The sequence below is a fragment of the Phascolarctos cinereus genome, unplaced genomic scaffold (assembly GCF_003287225.1).
Source record: "Phascolarctos cinereus isolate Bilbo 61053 unplaced genomic scaffold, phaCin_HiC Scaffold_4;HRSCAF=312, whole genome shotgun sequence".
NCBI lineage: Eukaryota > Metazoa > Chordata > Mammalia > Diprotodontia > Phascolarctidae > Phascolarctos > Phascolarctos cinereus.
The window spans coordinates 632,366,693-632,388,988 of NW_027555847.1; the positions used below are offsets into that span (position 1 = coordinate 632,366,693).

General features: G+C 38.6%; 1 long non-coding RNA gene across 1 annotated transcript in view; it reads right to left on the bottom strand.

Moving 5' to 3' along the window:
• Nucleotides 1-7,525: 7,525 nt before the first annotated feature.
• LOC110216074 (uncharacterized) overlaps nucleotides 7,526-22,296 on the bottom strand; it is a 68,357-nt gene continuing 53,586 nt past the window's right edge. Inside the window, exons 2-3 of the long non-coding RNA XR_002326685.2 lie at nucleotides 11,112-11,314; nucleotides 7,526-10,200 (exon numbers count right to left, since the gene is read on the bottom strand). This is a non-coding gene — a long non-coding RNA (uncharacterized LOC110216074). The remainder of the gene's footprint in view (nucleotides 10,201-11,111; nucleotides 11,315-22,296) is intronic.

Here is a 22,296-nt window from a genome sequence, read left to right on the forward strand (position 1 = left end):
TTTATCTGCCTTAAAACTTGGCAGGCACACAATGGAGCCTATGTAACGGGGACAAATAGACACAGCATTTCCTAGCAGCAAAGTGCTATGCTAGCAATAGATTTCTCCCATCTAATCCCAGCCAAGGTAAAGCAAAGGGTTCAGAATACAAGGGGAGAAAAAAAAACCTACAAGAAGGCAGCTGTGACTTAAATTGAACTGCCTCCAGTCAGTTCTGATCTTGGGGATTGGTGAGTAACTCAGTATATTTCCCACGCTACCACAAAAACCCTTTAAAACCATCATCATTTTTGAAACCAATGCTATGATGGATTTCTGTTGCATTAGGAACTGAGGTTAAATAATAAATGGATGACATTTAGATGGCATTTTAAGGTTCTCATATGTTTTATGAACACTGCTTAAACTGATCCTTACAACAACCCCATGGGATTGGTGTTACAGTATTATTATATCCATTGTACAGTTGGGGAAACTCAGGCTTAAGTAGAAGGACCATAGATTACCTAGCTCCTAAGTGGCAAAGGCTGGCTTTGAACCCAGGTCACTCCAGAAGACAAGTCCCGTGTTCTCTCCTTCACCAACCTGTCAAAGCTCTGGGCATCAGACTTAGAAAAAAAATGTTGATGATAAGGCAGAAGGGCTCACAAGGAGGCAAAAGGACTCATAGCTATTTCATTTAAAGATAAGTTGGAAAAACAAACAAACTAGGCAATATTTTGCTTACAGAGGGGAAATTTTTAGGGCATATAATAACTGCTTTCAAAGATTTGGAGTGTTACATGGAAGAGGGATTAGACTTACTTTGTTTGGCTCCAATGGGAAGAAGATCTAAGACCATTGGGTGGAAGTTATGGAGAGGCAGATTTGGGGTCAATGTAATGAAAATCTTTTTAATAATTAGAGCTGGTCAAAAATAGAATGTGATGTCTCTGGAGGTAGTGAGTTTCTTGGAACTGGAAGTCTCCAATCAGAAGCAGTTTTACTGAATTGGGTGGGGTTGAATTAGATGACCTTCAATGTCCCTTGCAACTTTTTTTGGTCATTTTCCTATTTGAGTCCTAGTCCTGCCAAGCTTTGTAACTCTTGAGTACAATTTCACTTCCCTGGGTGCTTGTTATCTTATTTGTCCAATAAAGAAGTTTGGTTAAATGAGGTCTTATGCCCCTTTTAGCTCCGAATCTCATGCTCCTATGGGACTATGATGATCAAGATTTTTTCTGAATCCAATACGCTCTGATTTTATGATTCTAGTAAGTATGATTTTTTCTGTCTTGTACTCTGTGCCTACTCCCTCTGCTGGAGAGACAGATAGAAGGATAATAGTAATATTGATAGGAATAAATGCATGTTGGGACACACAGAGTATGCCAAATGCAAATCAGATAGAGTCATTATACATAGGGTTTTCAGTGAGTCAACAAGCATTAATTAATTGTCTACTTGTGCCAGACACTGTGGGATACAAAGAAAGACAAAAACAGTCCCTGTTCTCAAGGAGTTTACAACCTTATGAGGGAAATAAAATGTAAGTGACTTTGTCCAAACAAGACATGTATGGGATAAATTGGAAACAGTAAACAGAGGGAAGGGACCAGTATTAAGGGGGATCAAGAAAGGGCTTTTCCAGAAGGTTCAAATTTATTTCTAACTTGAAGGGAGCTTGGGAATCCAGGAGGCTGAGAACACAAGGGAGAGGATCCCAGGAATGGGGAGGGATAGTCAATGAAAATGTACCAACTGGGAGATGGAGCATTTTGTGCAAGGAAAAGCAAGGAGATCAGTCACTAGATCGTTGAATGTGTGAAAGGGAGTAAAGCGTAAGAAGACGGGAAAGATAAAGAAAAGTCTAGCTCATGAAGGACTTTAAAAGACAAACAGATTTTATATTTGATCCTGAAGGCAATAGGGAGCTCTTTGAGTTCATTGAACATTGGACAGGGATACAGTAAGATCTGTGCTTTAGGAAGATCAATTTGACAGCTGTGTAGAGGATAGACTAGGGATACACTTGGGGCAATGAGACCAACCAACATGCTATGACAGCCATTCAGGTATGAGGTGATGGACTAGGCTGTTGTTGTTTGTCCTCTGTTCTTGCAGAAGACCATAACATCAGTGAGGGGATGCCATGACATGCAAGTGACCTGGATTTAAGGGAGGGAGGGCTGTGCAAGATCACCAGCCTCACTCTCACCCCTGGAGCCATCTGGGTCCAGTGGCCAGAAAAAGAGCAAAACTACTGGAGGGGGTCATGGATGCAGTGGGAGATCTTTGCCTTTTTTTATGGACCAGGGTAATTGTGGTGGTAGAGCAGAGAAGGGGGCTTAGAAGAGAGATGTTGCAAATGAAGGTTCAAAATCAATTCTAAAGAACTGAGAGGACTTGGGCACAGATCAGATATAAAGGACGAAAGAGAATGAGGACACGTGGATTATGTCGGCCGAGAGCCTGGGTAGGGAGGATGGCAGTACCCTCGATAGTGACAAGAAAGGTAGGAAGGGCAACTGTAGAGGGGCTGCATAGGGCACAATTAATATAGATATAATTAGCTGATGTGGCATTGAGAAATAGTGAATAGAAAGCTGACGTAAGAGCCAAGATGACCTGGCACATGTACTGGCTGTGTGACCCTGGGTATGTCACAACCCTTCTCAATGCTCAAGGCAGCACCCTAAGAGTATATGCTTTAGACAAGGTGCTGAACAGCATTAGGAGGAGGATTTCCTCAACAGAGAATTCTCTGTATCAGTGGAATCACAAGTCCAGTTTCTATCCCTATTGTAAGGCTAGCTAAATAATAAATGGTGGACAGCAATTAGTCAGGAAATACTTTGCTAAGCTCCAGCAGCCTAGGGAAGCTTAGAGAAGTAAGCATTTATCTTTTGGCTAGGCAATGGGGTTAAGTGACTTGCCTAACATCACACAGCTAGTATGTGTTACATGTCTGAGGTCGCATTTGAACTCAGGTCCTCCTGAATCCGGGGCGGGTGCTCTATCCACTGTGCCATCTAGCTGCTCCAGAAGTAAGCATTTATCAAGTGTCCACTGCCAAGAAATGTCCTGTACACTGTTCAGAAAGGTAGTTTTTTCCAGACTTTCTCCACTTTCCAGCTGTTTTGCCTCCCATCTTCATCACCCACTCCCATCACCTTTCATCTATTTTTTGTATATATTTGTATGGCCCTGCATATAAATGTGTTGTCTCCCATGGCTAGACTGCAAGTTCTTTGAGGTGAGGGGCTGTTTTTGCTTTTGTCTTTATATCCCCTGCACTTAGCATGCCTGGTGCCCAAGAGGTCCACAAGTGCCCACTGATTGATTGCATTGGAAGTTAGAAGAAAGTTCAGTCCTTTCTGGTCTTGGATTGGCATTAAAATAAAGCACTGGACTGGGCATCAGAGGACCTGGGCTGTAGTCCTGGCTCTTCTACTAACCAGCATTTGGATCTTGTACAGTTTACTTCATTTTTGTGGGTTTCAGTTTCGTAAATGAAGGCATGGTATCTCTCAAATCCCCTTCAGTTCTAAAACGTGTGTACTAATTAATCTATTATTTTAAACAATAAATATCTTTCCCCATCCAAACCCCCCCATCACAATATACTTATACTTACTTGTATTGCTCACTAATCTTTCTTCTAATGTGTTGGTCTCCTCTATGCAAAATGTATTGTAGACTGAAGGAAAACCATAGGCAAGAAATGAAACAACACATATGTTATTCCCAATTCAGTCATGACTCACTGCGTGACTTCAGGCAGTCTACTTAACCTCTCTGTGATTTTCATCTTTCAGGGACAATAACATGTGTCCTATCTAGTACTAATCTACAGGTTGTTTTTGATCAGAAAATGACATAACAGGTGTGAATGCAATTAGCAAAAATTAAATTAATTGTGCAAATGTATAATGTCATTATTAGTAGTATTTTTATTGATATGTGGAAAATCATTTAAGTTGGTTTCATCAGTATGGGTCCTCTCTCTGCCAATGACTGCTGAAATCTCTTCCCATCTTTCCACTCTTTGCAATTCTTCATTCATATTTTCCTATTAATTTTCCATAGAGGGTTTACCTATGACTCTGGTGAATTTTCTCTTATTGTTTTAGTATCTGGGGGATGTTTGCAAGCCCTATGGATTTAGGGCTAGAATTTAGGACTGAATAATAGGATTTAGAGCTAGAAATGACCTTAAAAACTCTTTGAGCCCTACATATTTCATTTTTGAAAATGATGAAATGGAGGCCTGAGAGATTAAGTAATTGCCAAGGACTCACATGCGGTAAGTGGTATGGACAGGATTTGAATCTAGTCCTTTCTGAACCCAAATTCAGTCATATTTTTACTCTATTACAATGTTGTGGACTAGAAGAAATGGGGATCTTAGAGACATACCTCAAGGCAGATCAAAGAGCATACTGAGGTATGCTGAGAGCGGTGCTGTCATCTTGAAGGCTACCCACTGTCCAAATATCCTTCTAGAGAAGGATTGGGAGTAGAATCAAATCAGGAGAGTGGATATAGCAATACAGGTATAAAGTACCATAGGCAAAGGAGGTGCCATATTGGGAATGAGAGTAGGACCTAGAAATTAATCAAAAGGAATCAGCACTGATAGGAATGTTGTCATGTGTTCTCTCCTGGCTGGCAATTATGCCCAGCATTTCACTGTCCGTTCTCCTTCACAGTCACCACCCTCTGCTCATATCTGTTAGTGTCTCCACTGATTAAAGAATGACAGAATCTCAGTTTGAAGGAACATTTCTGGCCATGTAGTCCAACCTATACCTGAGGAAGAATCCTTACACATACCTGATAAGAGTTTATCCAGCCTCCTCATTTGTCTGGCAGTGGGGCTCAAACATTATCCCTCTTCTTGGGAAAATCCTTTAGGTCGGGTTGGTATTGGTGCTAAAAATAGATAATTATATACCAATTTGGGAAGGTGAGGTTCCTTAACAGGCTCTCTTAGGTCAAGTGCCTACTATTTGCAAAGGAAACAAATGAGCACGAGGCACAGAGCCTACCACAGAGTTATAATAATAAAAACAGAGACACATGCAAAGATAAATAGCCATGTATATCTGTGTGTGTCAAGACCTCAGTGAGTAGGGTAGACAATCAAGGCTGGAGAAGATCAGAGGAGGCAAAAAATCACTGTGGTCTGGCAGAAGTGGGTTAGGGGAGAGGAGAAAAATTGGATTGAGCTTTGCCTTGAAGGATGGTGAGGATTTGTGTGAGTAGAGTGGGGGACACCGTAGGCAGAGTGATTGGAGCAAGCAAAAGCAGAATTTGAAAAGTGCAGTGTAAAGAGGAGACCAGCCTGGCTAATATGAAGATTGTTACATACATGTGGACATTGACAGACTTATTGAGGTTGTCAATGAGCTGACTATTCAACTACCAGATGAACTAGATGACTTCTGTGGTCCCATTTGACTTTCTAGATTCTATAATTCTGTAATTTTATATGATTCTTCCCTGCCTAGGGATAAAGACTGGAGCCAGGATTTCATTGGTATAAGGAGCTTCCAGAAGAGGAAGCTCCTTTTACAAATGCAGGCAACACCTTTTCCATAACTTTACAGTCTTAGAGAGTTGCCAAGAGCACTTAGAGATTTAGAAACTTGCTCAGAGTTGAACAGCCAGTATGTGTCAAAGGCTTACTGGATCTGTCTTTCATTGAGTTTCTGGGTTGACTATAGCTCCTTATGATTGTGGTAGTCAGTTTGGTTGATGACTGGGTGTAAGGTTACTTCAACATCCTGCTGATTTACCCCAAAGGTAGCTTTGAGGGTCAGCAGCTCTGTCCCTGAGATTTTTATGGCTCCACTCTGCTGCAGGTGGTTTACTCTGCTGAGAAAAGAAACAGCATTTGTAAAACATATTTCAAGGTGAGGGAGTTTGCATACAATGATAACTAATAATAATGGTAATAATAATAGCAATTAGTATTGACACTCAAATAAGAAGATTTGGGTTCAAATCCTGGCTCTGGCACTTACAAGTTGTGAGAACTTTAATAAATTAACTTCTTTGAACTTTAGATTCCTCATTTGTAAAAACAAGTGGCTAGGACTAGTTGGCTTCTGAGTTCCCTTTCAGCTCTCAAGCTATGATTCCTATAGATGTGCAGTGAAATGGTGATAAGACCAGGAAAATTCCAGGGAATGCTGCAGATTTTTTGGAGGTCATGAAGCTTATTGATATCAGGATGGTCTCATTTTTCAGGTGTTATGTACTTACCCTTGGGTGGTCCACAGTGTGATTTAAGGGTGCCAACTCTTCCTGCCTAAATCTCACTTTTCCAACTGTGCATATAAGTAGTGCTGGCAGAGTTATGTTAGCAAGGTTCTTACTAATTTCATGGGTTGCACATGGTCTTTGAAATAGCTTAGGATATCATTGAAGGGTGAGACTATATTTCACTATATCGGACCTTGGAGAATAGTATCTGTTACCACAGTGGGAAATGCAGGGCAAATGACAGCAGCTGTTGCCAGTATTCAGTAGCTTCTTATAGCCACTTTATAAAAGCAGAGCTTGCCCAAGTATTTCATATGGGGAACCTAAGCTGGGCCATGGTCTGGAATGCTAACAGGGTTAATTTTTGTTGGAGATGAGAAAAGCCATGTGAGGCCCTCTGTGGCTAGGCAATACCTGCTCTGGAGAGTCTGATTATCCAGGTTGCTTTCACATTCACACTGATTTTGACTGTGTTCCCTTGTTTTTGTCCATGGAGAAAGTCTGCTTCACTAGATTGTCCTGAAAAATGCCAGAGGTCTTAGGCACAGTTTATACCAAAGGGATGGGCCCTGATGAAGTTATGCTATAAAATGACACTGGAATTCTTGACTATCTCTTCTCAGCCCTTTCGTATTCTCTGAGGATTGTTTAGGCCAGAGATTACAGGATCTTGACAGTTTTCTCAGACTGCTGAAAGGTAGTAGGCTTAGTGTTCAAAGAGCATCATGAAATGTTTCCATATTTTATATCTCAAAGGCAGTTTTCAATTTGTATCCTTGGCAGGCATATATTTGTTTTTTGATTCTCTGGACATGTCCAGCTTGGTGAAAACCAGAAATAGTGAGGGGTTCCATAGTGTTTGCAGACCTTCCCTGTCTTATATTGGCCAAGCATAAGTGATAGCTCAGCCCTTGGAGGTGTTTTTAAGATGACAAGCCCTTAGATACTTCTGGTCAGCCACGTATGCAGGGATAAGGAGCTTTTGGGGATGATAACCTTTTTGGGAAAATTGACAAAACAATCTCCTTATTAGTCCCTAAGAAGGGAGAGCTAATGCTTGTAGACTTTTAAAAGGTAGTGTTATGAGACAAATATCTTTTCTTTGAGTTCATGTAGCAGGTTACTGCTGCTGAAAAAAGTATCTAACATGATGTAGAAATTATAGACGCAAAAACCTAGGTTTTATTATGCTTAAATATAGATGCAGGAGGTTAAAAAAATCCTGAAAAAAATTAGGATTCTAAAGATGCGTTGTATAGACAAAATTATATCAGAATGACAGAGAAGTAATTATTTTATATTTTGCAAAGTCATACATTCTTTTAGACTCTAAAAGTTTTGAAAAACAGATTCATAATCCCATGCTTCCCTCAACATCATAAAAGTTGAACAAATTTAGTTAGTTCAAGTCATAATCTTGTCATCTAGTAAGGGAACAAACCTCATTCAACAGATTCTAATGGCAAACTGAGTCAGATTACAGATTAAATTACATTTAGAGGGTTCATAATGAGTTGATTGAGAGGAGAGATTTACATGCCCGCAGAGTTGATGTCAGATAAATCCTTCCTCAAGTCAAATTGCAAGGACACTTTCAAGATCTCTCTGAAGAACTTTGGAATCAAATGGGAGATGTGGGAGACACTGGCACAGGACTGTCCAGTATGGTATACCCACATAACTGGAAGTGCTGTGCTCTATGAGCAAAGCAGAATGGCAGTAGCTCAAAAGAAACAAAAGATGGACAAATTTAGGATATCTCCATTCCACATGCTCATACGGACTCTTTGTGCCTGAATGGTAATAGAGCCTTTCGAGCTCAAATTGGTCAGATCAGCCACAGGTGGACTCACTATACATTGACCCTGACATAGTGATATCATTTTGGTCCTTTTCAATCACAAGGGACAACAACCATCCCCAGGTCAAATACTTGGGGAGCCTTAACTCACTTTTTGGCTTCTTATATGAGGAATGTTTAAGTAATCTTTCACATCCCATGGGACAGCTCTCAGCCAGCTCAATAACCTCTTAACCAGGAGAAACAGTTCTGACTTCCCCCCAAATAATAAAAATTAGTAAGAGGAAATCAAGACGAAAATAATCCTTGTAACAGCAATGATCCTCTCTTATGTATCTTTTTTTTCTCTTCCCATTTGTAGAACATGTTAATATACTTCAAGCTTCTTGTTGGTTAGTTGGGGAGAGTGGCTGATGGTCTTTTCCCTATCCCAGCTCTCTGATAACCACTTTCATGTGGCAACTAGAACAGGGAGACTCAGCTAGATGAGGTTGAGGTCTCTGGTGGCCTCCTCTGTTTTGTGTATCTTTGCCTAATCACAGGCAAGTAAACAGCAATCCTGAGATGGATGTGTCGAGCATTAGACTGGACACATGAGTGAGTTTGAAAGTTCAGAGACACTGGTTCCATCAGTACCCTCATGTGGACTTGACTTCTGCAAAGGAACCCAGATCCTAGCTTGCTTTGCCAGAAGATAGGGAACTGGCATTGTTTGGACAGTTCACAACTAGGGTGAAATGTAATAATATCCAGCAGTTCCACAAAATCTTTCATGTTCTGATATTTAACTTTCAACTTCCAGGCAGAATGTAAAGTCATTAGCACATCTGTTTGTTGAGCTTGTTGAAGTTTGTCAATCTATGTTAAAGAGAACAGGAGGCATAAATCACTGATCAGGAGGACCTGAGTTAAAATCTGGCCTCAGACACTTACTTAGCTGTTTGATCTTGGACATGTCACTTAACCTTGTCAGTTTCTTTCTTTTTAAAATGAGCTGGAGAAGGAAATGGCAAACCACTACAGTATCTTTGCCAAGAAAGCCTTAAGTAGGGTCATGAAGAGTTGGACATAATTAACTGACCAAACAACACCACAAATAACGACTGGATCCAGTTTTAAGTTTCTGTCCATGTGAGCTGGTGAGAGCTTTGGTATGTAACATTTCTTTTGTTTATAGAAAGTAGATGTTAGTCACATACTTCACTCACTTCGTATATTCTATGGGACTATGAGTTTTTGGCTTGGATTATTTAGATAATAGGATTAGTTGTTTAATTCAAAACTGCATGTAGCATATGTAGAAAGAAATATTCATAGTGTCATAGTATTTAGAGCTGGAAGTGATCTTGGATCTTAATCTAATCATTTCATTTTACAGTTAGCAATGGTGGGGTGATAAATATCCATGCTGCATTAATGAACAGGTTGGTAGTACTATCAATCACACTTTCTAACTCACTTCTTTGGGTCCCCTTTGGAAGAGAATTTTCCCTCACATTAAGCATTTGAAGATGACTGAGCCCCATCTAGCTAGAGCTTTCACTACTGCTACCTCATTGCTAGGCAATCACAATATAAATAATACTTTTCTGATCTTGAGTATTAAAAAATGAATCAAAAACTTTTTCTTCTATAGCTCTAAGCCCCCAGCTAGAGAGTAAACTCTGGGAAAATAATTCAGTTTTAAATCTATTTCTTGCCCCCTTTTGGGTGCTTTCCTATTGCCCTCTCCTCTTGATCTTAACAGTGGCACATATAGATTGATAACAATAACTTGATAATTGGTAAATTGATTTAGACTGATAACAACAACAACAACAACAACTAACACTTATATACTGCTTATTACATGGCAGGCACTATGCTAAATGCTTTTTTTTTCCTCATGTGGTCCTCACAACAACCTTGGGAGGTAGATGCTATTATTATCCCCATTTTACAGATGAGGAAACAAGCAGTGGTGAAATGACTTGCCCAAAGTCACATAGCTGCTAAGTGTTTCATGGTGGATTTAAACTCAGGTCTTCCTGACTTCAGTACCAGTTTTCTATCCACTGGTCCACTTATTCTGCAACTCTTATTTTTTGCTATACCCTCCCATCGTCCTTCCTTCTCTTTTCTTGTCTTCTTATTTTGTCTTCAATACAAATCTAAAATGAGAAGGAAAAAGCCTTTCAGTCAAGTCTGTGAGTCTGGCCTTCTAGTTACTCAGTCAGGGAAACCTTTTTGGGTGTTGAAAAGGGGAACAATGAAAATTTCTGGTTGAAACTAACAAACATTCTCTTAAACATCTTGGTCTCCTTGGCAACAGCAAAACAGCACTACATTCAAATTAGGAAACTGAGGCACAAAAAGGGTAAGAGATTTCAAGGTCACTTGAACTCGATCATTTGATTCCAAATTCTTTCAATATTCCTTCCATTACATAATCCTTTCTTTATTTATCCCTGTCACTAAGAGAATTAATAGGTCTTTTTTTCTTAAAAAATTAAGTTTTTAGATTGCTTTTATTTTGTAATCACCCTGTGAATTCTGTAGAAGTCAATAAAGGGGAACAGAATGAAGGAACAGAATAGTGACCTCTCCACCTAGGGGGCATAGCTGAGCCCATTTTCTTGTAGATTTCATGGAATATAATGAGGACAACAGAAGACATAGGAAGTCTAAAAATGATGGGGCTGGAAGAACTGGACCACCTGCACAGAGCTAAGGCTTCAAACTCATATCACATGCCCCTAAAAGCCTTTAACTGAAACCAGTTAAACTCACGCTTTTTGTACAGCTCAGACTCTACCATTAAATATCTGTGTGACCTCGGTTATTTTACTTAACCTTTATAGCCCTTTAAAACAAGCAATTTAGCTTTGATGGTTTTTCAGGTCCTTTCCAACTCTGATCCCCCTGATTCATTCTCTCCAAGGGTTAACCCTGAAGTAAAAATGAACTTGTTTGAGATGGAATTCAATTTATTTTGTTGCCTGCTAAGAATTTCCCATTAATGAGGCTGTCGACATTATTTTTAACTTCAATAGATGGAACTCTCCCTGAGGGATCTTCTCACCTTTGCAGGGGGAGTCATACTTTGCAGTGGGTGCATTGCAGTGTAAAGGCCTTGCTGTGCCTGTCTGGGATGCAGGAAAGGCACCTGCATCCTTGTTTCCAAGTTTTGCTGAATGATACTGGTGTTATCTTTGAGGGGATGCCAGGCTATCTGCATCTCTTAGTGTTCAGCCAATAACACATGAGAACTTCAGAAAGAAAGCTCTAAAAAACATAAAAACAATTGAAAACAATTGAAATCTCATTTGCCTCTAATCATTTCCATTGCATTATGCTGTGAATGGAAATTGCTCTCCTATCTCAAGTCCACTACACTTTAAATGACTGGAGCTGTGTGAAGTCAAATTACTGTTTTTAATGTAGATGGGGGAAAATATCAAAAAGGAAACGAGTTTGTTCCTGTTTGGAAACCTAGCCAGGAGGGGAAGTTTGCATATTTGGATGAGAAAAAGAATGCCCTGAGGTGATACAGAGAATAGCTGCTTCCACAGACACAAAATAGCATCATTGGGAGCAGGAAATAGAATAAATGCACAAGACAAATATTGGGAGTGAGAAGAATGACCACTAGCCATTATCTTACCTTCTTTATAATAGATTCTGTGGAAATTCCTCCTCCCCATCCCTGTTATTAAATCCCATGGGAAACAGGGTAATAAAATAGATACAGAAAAGAGGGACCCTGGGCAATGTGGCTGTGCATGTCATAGCTTCTTTCAACTATGGTGTCTACAAGTGTAGGTTCCCATAGCCCAACATTTTTAGAGTATATTAAAGGTTTGCAAAATGCTTTTATGTACATTATTAATTTTATTCAAGCATTTTAAAGCACCTACTATGTACAAAGCAGTATCCTGGGGTTTTGAGACATGAAGACAAAAGTCATCCTGTTTTTCATCAGGACCACAGAATTACATATATTCTCAGCATAGTACACTGGAAAGAACACTGACTTTAAGGTCAGAGGATTTAGGTTCAAATCCTATCTCCCAATTCTTACTATCTGTGTGATCTTGGAAGTCACTTAAATCTCTCTGGGACTTAATTTTATCTGTCAAATGAGGGAAGGAGGACTTTTGAGGTCTTTTCTAGTTCTACAGCAGTGATTCTTAGGTAGAAGTATAATTTGTGTGCAGAATACATGGTGATTTGAGAAGGGAGAGCACTAACTGGGAAATCAGGAAATGATCTTTGAATACTCCTCTCACCATCTGGGTGGCTCTGGTCAGTTCACTTCAGCTTGTCAAGGTCATTTCCCCAGATTTGCTATCTAGAATGAAATATAAGACTCCAGATTTGGCCACTTCAAAACAGAGCATGGCAGGACCATTGGCTCCATTGTTTTGGACACTCTGCTTTTAATTATGAAGCTGAAATTTAAGAAGCATCCCTTTGGAACATCTGGATCCTCATTTGTCGATACTGCACTATTGCCCACTTACTCTGGGCATCTGTACTGTACTATGGCATGATCAAATAGTCATGTGTCAATTCCTGAAGAATGACATAGTAAGTGCTCTAAACTAGGGCTAAAATTATTTGTTTATTTTTTGATGGAGGTTCCTCTAGATTTATGATTTCATCAGGAGCTCTCAGGGTGGAAAATCTTTCAGTCTACTAAATGGCAGATCAGCACAGGTTTTGCAAGTTCTAATCTTACAATGTTGTCTGGGGGCACTGAGAAGTTAAGGGCTTTGCCCAGTATCACACAGCCAGTTCTACTCTAAGCAGAACTTGAGTCTAGAATAGTGGTTCTCAAAGTTTGGTCTATAAAAAACTGGGATTCCCAAGGCACTTTCAGGGGATCTACAAGGTCAAAATAACAACTCCCTTTTCCAACTACATATCTACATGAAGTCAGATTTTCTTCATATACTTCAAACAAAATAACATATCACAACAGATTGATTACAAAAGTTGATAGGAGAATCCAGCTGTTTTCTATTACAATCATATAAAGAGATTTGCAGAAATATGTAAAACAGCATCATCCTTCTCACTAATTTTTGTTTTGGAAAATATAGTTATTTTTCATAAAATATGTTGTTAACATGGAATGAATTTACTATTATTGTTAGTTTTAAAGGAATTAAAATGAATATTTAAAAAACATATCAGTTTAAATTTCAAATATAGTAAATTTCCATAAATGTGGCCAACAGAAACAAAGGTTTTTTGGGATTATCAATAATTTTCAATAATATAAAGGGATCCTCAATAATTTTTAAGAATATAATGCAATTCTAAAATAAAAAGAAATTAGAACACCACTCCTCTTAATCTACATGACTCCAAGACCAGTTCCCAGTTAACTACACAAAATTTCTACAAAGTTTCTACAAGTTTAAATTTGTCTAACATATTGCAGAATAGGGATAGGGATTAGACCTATGACTCTCTTGATATAGGGCAGGGTGAGGGAACCTGCAGCCTTGAGGCTGCATGTGGCCCTCTAGGTCCTCAGGTGCAGCCGTTTGACTGAATCCAAGCTTCACAGAAATCTATTTGTTCAAAGGGCCATGACTTGAGGGCCTAGACGGCCACATGTGCCCTCAAGGGTATAGGGAATTCCCAGATGAGGAGATTCCCTCTATTAATTCCAGTCAGTACCTTTTCTGAAAGTTATAGTCTTAGGAGTTGCTTAGAACAGAGATATAATTCCTAGTATTACTGGAAGTAGATTAAAATATAATCATGAAATATTTAATGAAATAAATATAAACACAAAATAATATAGATAATATTAATTTGTGGTTTTTCTAAGTCAATATGCTGTTGGCAAAGATCCATTTCCATCTGAGCTGGATTCCTCTAATCTAGAGCATTGAGAGATTAATCACATAGCCCAGACCTGCACAACTTGGCAACAGGTAGGGTCCAATAAAAATAGGCTAACCTTCTTCAGGCTGTAGGTAGGTTTTTAGCGGCTCACTTTCCAAGTAAAGATATGATTAATGTTTAAGCTATTTCCCAAATGACATATTAAAAAAGGGAAATTATGGGGCAGCTAGGTGGTGCAGTGGATAGAGCATGGGCCCTGGATTCAGGAGGACCTCAGTTAAAATCCGGCCTCAGACACATAACACTTACTAGCTGTGTGACCCTGGGCAAGTCACTTAGCCTAGCCAAAAAAAAGGAAATTTTAAATTAATATCAATACTTATTACTCAATATTTATCATGAAATCACATTAATGTTAAAAAATACTTTGCTAAGTGGTACAAGTTTTAATACATTTTTCAGGTTTTCTTATTTATTTAGTTAATGGGATGTATTATACTTCTTGTCAGCAATCAGTTTATCGTACTCTGGGATCATGTTTAAAGTCAATTTCTTGAGAAATCTAAACACTAACTTAGTAGCCTCCTGATTTTGAGTTTGCTTTCTTGAAAAACCATTGTTCCCCACTGAGATTTTTCAACAATTTGGATGATTTAATTTGTTTTTCATTGGTGTCCAATTTGCTTTCAAAATGGTGAGAAAAATTATATTCCTTCGAAACAGCTATTACTTCTCAGCAAATTAGGCACAATTCGTTGTCTCTCATGTAAGTAAACAAGTATCCATTTGTCGGCTCCAGATTAAACACTGTGTTCTGATTCGATCTTCCATTTCTTTTTCTCAGCCATTTTGCAAAGTCATCCCAAAACTTTAATGTTAGAACCAAACAAATCTCCACAGCAACTGCTCACATACGGATAAATACTGAGCTGAGTGCCTAACCTTGGAGAGAGAGCCAGATGCTCATCTAATGAGGAGGGTGGCTGCACAGCGAGGGAGAGGAAGAACCTCTGACACTGTTGCCACTCATCACATAGTGGGTGTCTACTACATTGGTGTGGGGCTGCGCTTACTTTGTTCCTGTTCAATGCCAGTAGTGCCAAAAACACAGAGAAGAGATATGCCTCTTGCTCCTCTCAGACTAGAGACAGACTTACAATAGTTGGTTGCTGCAGGTCATGTAACAAACAGTACAGAGTGGCAACTCACCTGCCGAGTTACACAACGGACAGAATAGTGGCTAGTGTAAAGCAGGTTAAGTGGGGCGTGAAAAAAGCGCTCGTTACATCTTGACTTTCTTTCACATTCTCTACATTTTTCATAGGCCACCGGAAATCCTTTGGTGGGCCACAAGCAGCCTGTGGGCCGCATGTTGTGCAGGCCTGACATAGCCTGTAGTGTCAGAGGCTGGACCTGTACTTATTGGTTCTGAGGCTAGTTCTCCATCCACTATATCATATTGCCTCTCACAACATAACGGAATTTGTACTATGTTTGTCTGTGAACATGTGTACAGCCCTCTTGGATGGTGAGGCCTATGAGAGCAGGCAATATGTTTCATTTATATTTGTATTTTCTTCAGAACCTAGTACTTGGTTTTCCCCAGAACTCATGTGGGAATGTTGGGTAGCTGGAAGATCAGCTATCACTTCAGGCATCCTTCTTCCTTCAATTTCTCCTTTGTTGAAATGGAAGTCGACAACTCTATTCCTTCAGATGAAATGGGAAAATACCGCATGTTACCATCTCCCCTGCAATTGCTTCACAAAGTGCCCCAGGCCTTGCATACGCCCTGCTTCTGCCATGAATTTCCCTGACACTGCCATTCCATCTAAGGACTTGTGTATCTTACCATCTGCACCACTGCTGCGGCCTCAGGAATTCCAGAACTTTCTATTCACCATGCAGATGAACTTTTATGTGTTGTCTTTCCTAGTTAGCACGTGAGCTACTTGAGAGCAGGGATTGTCTCACTTTTTCTATTTATATCCCCAGCATTTAGCACAGAGCTTGGCATATAGCACATATTCAATAAATACTTTTCCATCCATCCATCCATCCATCATCCATCCATCCATCCATCATCCATCCACCCATTCATCCATCCAATGAATCTTCATTGAATAAATGAATGACAGCAGGGATAAGGTTTCATTGCTTTTAGATCTGAATAAAGTAGTATTCTGGACAAATGTTCAACAACTGGCTCACTGAGAAAAATGCATACCACTTTTAAGTTTAATCTATCCTATTGATAGTTCTTTCCAGCTATTTTCCCCAGACTTTCTTAAGTCTTAGCAATCAACAAAATGATAAATCAAGCCTTCACTTGTAGCTTTTGTCAATTTACTTAATGTGAATGCTCATACTGAAAATTTAATGATCAGCTCTCAGTTTGAGCTGACTATGACATACCTCTGTCTGGACATTTTCAAGAAATGAATTCTACAATTCGATAGAAATCTTAACTATTGAGTCATATGTTTCTTTAGCTGATGAAAGAGAGAGTATGTTCACTTTGAATCCAACAATTTAGATGTTCTAAGCAAATTCTTATCTGAACTCATAATATTCTGATGCTGCGAGGATACATTAACAATTGATAAATGAGGAGTCAGATTGAAACCGTCTGGGACCTTACTTGAGTACTGCCAAAGAGTTGTCCATAATTCAGTAATTCAGCATGAGCTTGTTAGGGTGGAGCATTGAGGTCAGCTGTTTGCATTTGGCAAGTCAAGACATATTTTAGGTTTTAAAATCCCTACAAATTTATTAGCTGAGGATATAGTTATCTCAAATGGCTTTTCAACTCAAAGGACTACTTTGTGCATCCTACATAAAGTGGTTCTTTCCAGTAACTTATTCCTTATTTTGTTCTCCAAGATTTACATGATACTAACACATATTGCAAAAAGAATTAAGGGCACATACATGCATGTGCTATTCCTTAAAAAAAGAAAAAAAAACATTATACGATGGAATAAAATCCCAGTCATGGAGTCAGAACTCTATTCTGTCTTGTCACAACTTTCCTGCTAATAGTGTGATCTTGTTCAAAAGAATTATACTCTATAAGCCTCCTCAGTTTTCTTATCAATAAAATTAGAGGTTACAAACTGGATTTAGTTATCTTTAAGATCTCTTAAGGGAGTGGCACTATGGTGTAGCAGATAGGGAGCTGGCACCAGAGTCAAGAAGACATGTGTTCAAGTCCTTCCTCTGACACAAACTGAATATGTGATCACAAGTATGTAACAAATTCTAAGTGCACTCAAGCAATCTTACATGACTGTAAATTAATAGAGTGGCTGATCTGTTTTGATGGATGGAATTTCTACATTGGATTTTCCTATACTGACAAAATCACAGGGGGAAAAAAGACCTATTCAGCTCTATCAGACCATGATTCTATGGTGAATAGAAGTCAGGTTATATGGTAAATAGCATGTTATTGGTGTCATTCAAAGGGTAACAAAATGAACAGGTGTCTCAGATTCCTGTAATTAACTCAATGAAATTTACACATCTTTGTAATTCAAGGCCCTGCCCAATGTGGCACCAATCCACCTTTTTCCATCTTTATCTCATTTTATTTGCCTTCACAATACCTACTCTCCAGTCAAACTGAATTACTCTCTACTCCAGGAATAGGCGATGTGCCCCCACCTCAACCTCCATGCCTTTGCTCATGCTCTTTCCTTTATCTGGCATGCCTCCCATGTTTTTCTTCCCTGTTGAATTCCTACATATCTTGTAACATTCAGCTCAAATGCTGTCTCCTTGGAAAAGCTGTTCTGGTCTTTCCTCTTGGACTTCACATAGAGTCTTGTTTTATAGCTTTCTAAACTTAGAAGAGAGGGTGGAATTATGAACAGAGAGCTAGAATTAGCATTAGGAAGACCTAGGTTTGAATTCTGCCTCAGATATTTACTGACTGTGCAACTGTGGGCAAGTCACTTAATCTTTGCCTGTCTCAGTTCTTCATCTGTAAAATGGGGATAATAACAGTACCTACCTCCCAGGGCTGTTGTGAATATCAAATGAAATATTTGTAAAGTGCTTTGCAAACCTTAAAACACTATGTTTTTTGTTGTTTCATAATACCATATATTTTAATTAATCTATATTTTTGCTTCTTAGACTGTAAACTCATTTTGGTATGCCTTTCAGTACCAATTGCAAAAGTCTTAATAAATGCTTATTGAATGAATTAATGAAAGACTTATACAAATGACTTTTATTTTATCTTCCAGGTATATAAGATCTTTTCCAAGTACTTGCCAACATGTTATACCATTTCATTCTCAGTGAAACTGAACCACAAAAGGACTGTTGATCTATCTTTAGAATGCATCCCATCAGTCTCTCAAACTCTACTTGTCCAAAATATCTTCCTCCCAAACCTGCCCCTTCACCTAACTTTTGCATTCCCTCACCTCCCAGTCACCCAAGCTTGAACTTTGGAGTTATCTTTATCTATTCCCTTGTCCTTCTTCTTCTTCTCACCTTAATCACTCCCCTTCCCCATCAAATCAGTTGCCAAATCTTGTCCATTCTAGCTTCAAAACATTTCTACCATCCATCTCCATTTGGGTTATTATAATGGCTTCTTAGCTAATTCTTTTGCCTGCATTCTTCTCCTGAAATACATTCTTCACACTACTACCAAAATAATCCTCCTAATCTACAGAAGTGATTGCATCTGCCACTTTGCTGAAGAACCTTCAAGATTTCTTTGTTGTCTGTCCAATCAAGAGTAAATTCTTTATCTTGTCATTTAAGGCTCCAAACAAACCTTTCCAGTTTTTTTAAATACTATTCCCTGTCACATATTTTACCTGCTTACTAAGCAAAAATACTAGCAATTAGCTGATTATTTCCAATACTCTCTAATCTCTGTGCATTTGTGCAGGACACACTCATACTTAGAATGGATTCTCTACAATCTTGATCTTTGCAATCTGAATCTTTGCCATCTTTCATTTTTTTTAAGGCCCACCTCTTTTCTGAAGCCTTTCCTCATCTCCCCACCCCAATTACAAATGATTATTCTCTCCCCAAATTTATTATCCCTTTCTATTGAATTCCAATAAACTTGTTGCATTCTACTATGTACTGTAGTTATTTGTTCGCAAGTCTAACATTGAAACTGGATTATGATTTTTTTAAAAAGGATTATGTAATTTTTATCTCCTATATTTCAGTGTTTAACATATGACCCTACTCATGTTTTTGTTTTTGTTTTTGCTTTTTCAGAATGGCACACATTTATGTATTGTATTTGGTTTGGACCTATGATTTCATTGCCAGAGAAAAATCTCAGTGAGGAAATTATCTCTACCAATTCAAATTGGAAATTTCTATGTAACTTATAGTCTTAAAGAATTGTCTAGGACTACTACTAGGCCTATAACGTGAAGAGATTAAAAAAGAAAAAAAGAGGACCCATATGTACAAAAACATTTATAATAGCTCTTTTCACAGTAATAAAGAACTAGAAACAAAGAGGATGCTAACTAATTGGGGGGAAACTGAACAAATTATAGCATATGAATGTAATGGAATATTATTGTGCTATAAGACATAATGAAATTAATGATTTCAGATAAACACAGGAAGGCTTTTATGAAACGATGTAGAGTGAAATGGATAGAACTGGTTGAACAATTAACAACTTCAAAAGACTTGGGAACTCTCATCAATGTAATAACTATGTGTCATTCCAGAAGACTGATAAAGAATCAAGTGAAAGCTAGGTGGCGCAGTGGATAGCACATCGGCCCTGAAGTCAGGAAGACCTGGGTTCAAATCTGGCCTCAGACCAAGCACTTGACACTTACTAGCTGTGTGACCCTGGGCAAGTCACTTAACCCCAATTGCCTGAAAAAAAAAAAAGAATCAAATACCAACCTTCAGACTCAATATGCAGAAAAAACAACAACAAAAAACAAGCACATTTGAATATGGCCATATGAGAATCCATTTTGCTTGAATATGCATATTTGTTAAAAGTTCTACCTTCCTTTCCTTTCCTTTCCTTTCCTTTCCTTCCCTTCCCTTCCCTTCCTTCCCTTCCCTTCCCTTCCCTTCCCTTCCCTTCCCTTCCCTTCCTTCCTTCCTTCCTTCCTTCCTTCCTTCCTTCCTTCCTTCCTTCCTTCCTTCCTTCCCTCCCTCCTTCCTTCCCTCCCTCCTTCCTTTCTTCCTTCCTTTCTCTCCTTCATTCGTTCTTTCTTAAGAAGTAGGACAGCAAGGGAGAATAGGGATAGAATAACAAAAAACAAAAACAAAAACACCAAAAGAAGAAAAAGAAGGGAAATAAAAGAGGGTCATTGGACATCTTCAAAAGAAATGCAGAGAAGAGAACAGAAGGAAACACAGGCAAACAAAATAATTTTGAAAAGTACATATTGAATTTGTACATTTAAAAAATAGTAAATTATACATAATGGAGATCTGCAGTGTCATATACAATCTTTTTTTCTTACCTACTATAGATAAGGAAAGGTCCATTTTATTTGGTATTTGTTAAGTTTGGAATAAAAATGAATTTAAAAAATTAAAAAAAAACTGATAGAGGTTGGGCATTCACACTGTCACTTCCACCAGAACCTAAAGATGTAATTCATTTAAACATGCTACCCACCACCAACAGAGAGGTGAGGAACTCAAGCTGCATAATTAGTGAATTTTGGATATGGCCAATGAAGAAATTTATTTTGATTGATCATGCATATTCATTACAAGGATTTTGTTTTCTTTTGATGAGATAGTGAGAAGGAAATAAAATGAATGCCTATAAAAACAATAAAATGAAGTTTATAAAAACAATATTAATAAAGAAAATTGCCTGGAGCCCTGAGAGGTTAAGTGGGAGGTAAGAGAAGGGCACAAACATTTATATAATGTCTTCCAAGTGCCAGGCATTGTGCTAAGCATTTTATAAATACCATCTCATCCTATCCTTACAATGACCCTGCAAAGTAGGTGCTATTATTATTACCATTTTATGGATGAGAAAATTGAGGCAAACAGAGGTCACATGACTTGCCCAGGGTCACACAGCTAGAAATTGTGTGAGACTGGATTTGTATTCAATTCTTTTTGACTTTGGACCCAACATCCTCTCCATTGTGCCACTTAGCTGCTTCTAAGTGACTTGTCCAGGGTCACATGACCAGTATATGCCAGAGATAGAACTTGAATCCCAATCTGACTCCAGTGCTAGCTTTCCCTACTCACAACACAACCCCAACCCTTAATTTATTATTTTTAATTATTATTGACTAAATTGAAAGACCGTGGCAGATACTTCCACTATCGTAGCGTACATTGCAACAGAGTAGGAACTAGACACCAGTCCCCTGATCTGATGGTATCATGTATTTGTAAGTCCATATAATTTGGAGCTGGAAGGGACTTTAGAGACCATATAGACTAATCAGCTTATTTTACAGATGCCATTTGAGACCAGAGAGGCTGAATAACTTGTCCAAAGTTACATGGGCAAAAGATTCTCTGTGGCAGATGCATGATTCTGCTCTCTTATTAATCAATATGGTTTAGATTTGTCTCCTTGATTAGATAGGGATCCTTAAACCATGTCAATTAATTAGGGATTTATTGTAGGATACAGTCTGTGCCATCTAATTTTTTATTCGCGCACTATCTCATACTGCACTGGTCAAATAGTAGTTACTCCATGAATATTCCGTATTAATTTATATATGTGTGTAATAAGTTAATAAACTAATTTAATGGCTAGTTAACTTTTCTTTGAAATAACTTTTGCATCTTTCTCTTCTCTCAAAGAGCTGAGCAACTTGCATAGGACAACTGGGACCTTTTTTTAGGGTGCTAATGTCTGTGAAGTCATGCTTCCTTGTGGTTCCTAGCTGGCCCCTAGCAGCTACCCTCTGCTCCCATATGCAGGCCTGGGCTAAGAAATTCAAAGGTCCTGTAATCACTAAGCCCTTGTCCAAGGTCCTGCCTGTCTGTGCCCAGTGGGGCTACAGACTGACTGCACTTAACCAGGGAAGCCTGCTTTGTATTGTCTGGCCTGGGAATATATAATGTATAGGTTTCTTTGGATTAGCAATGGTAGGGTGTGAGTCTTTTTACTAAAAGCTTCAGGTTATTTACCCTTCTCTTTCAAAATGAATTTACTTGTATAGCAGAATTCATATTTATATCTTATTTCCAATCCTTCCAACTTAATTTCAGCATTTATTTCTGTATCACTAAAACACCCTCTCTAAATCACTCTTCATTACACTATTAGGTGAATCTTCCTGAGAGCATTGTTTCCTTGCTACCAAACTCTAATGCTTCCTCATTTCCTAACCAGATATATCAAGCTTCTAAGACCTTCCATAATTTGGACTGACCCTAACTATCTAACTTTGTTT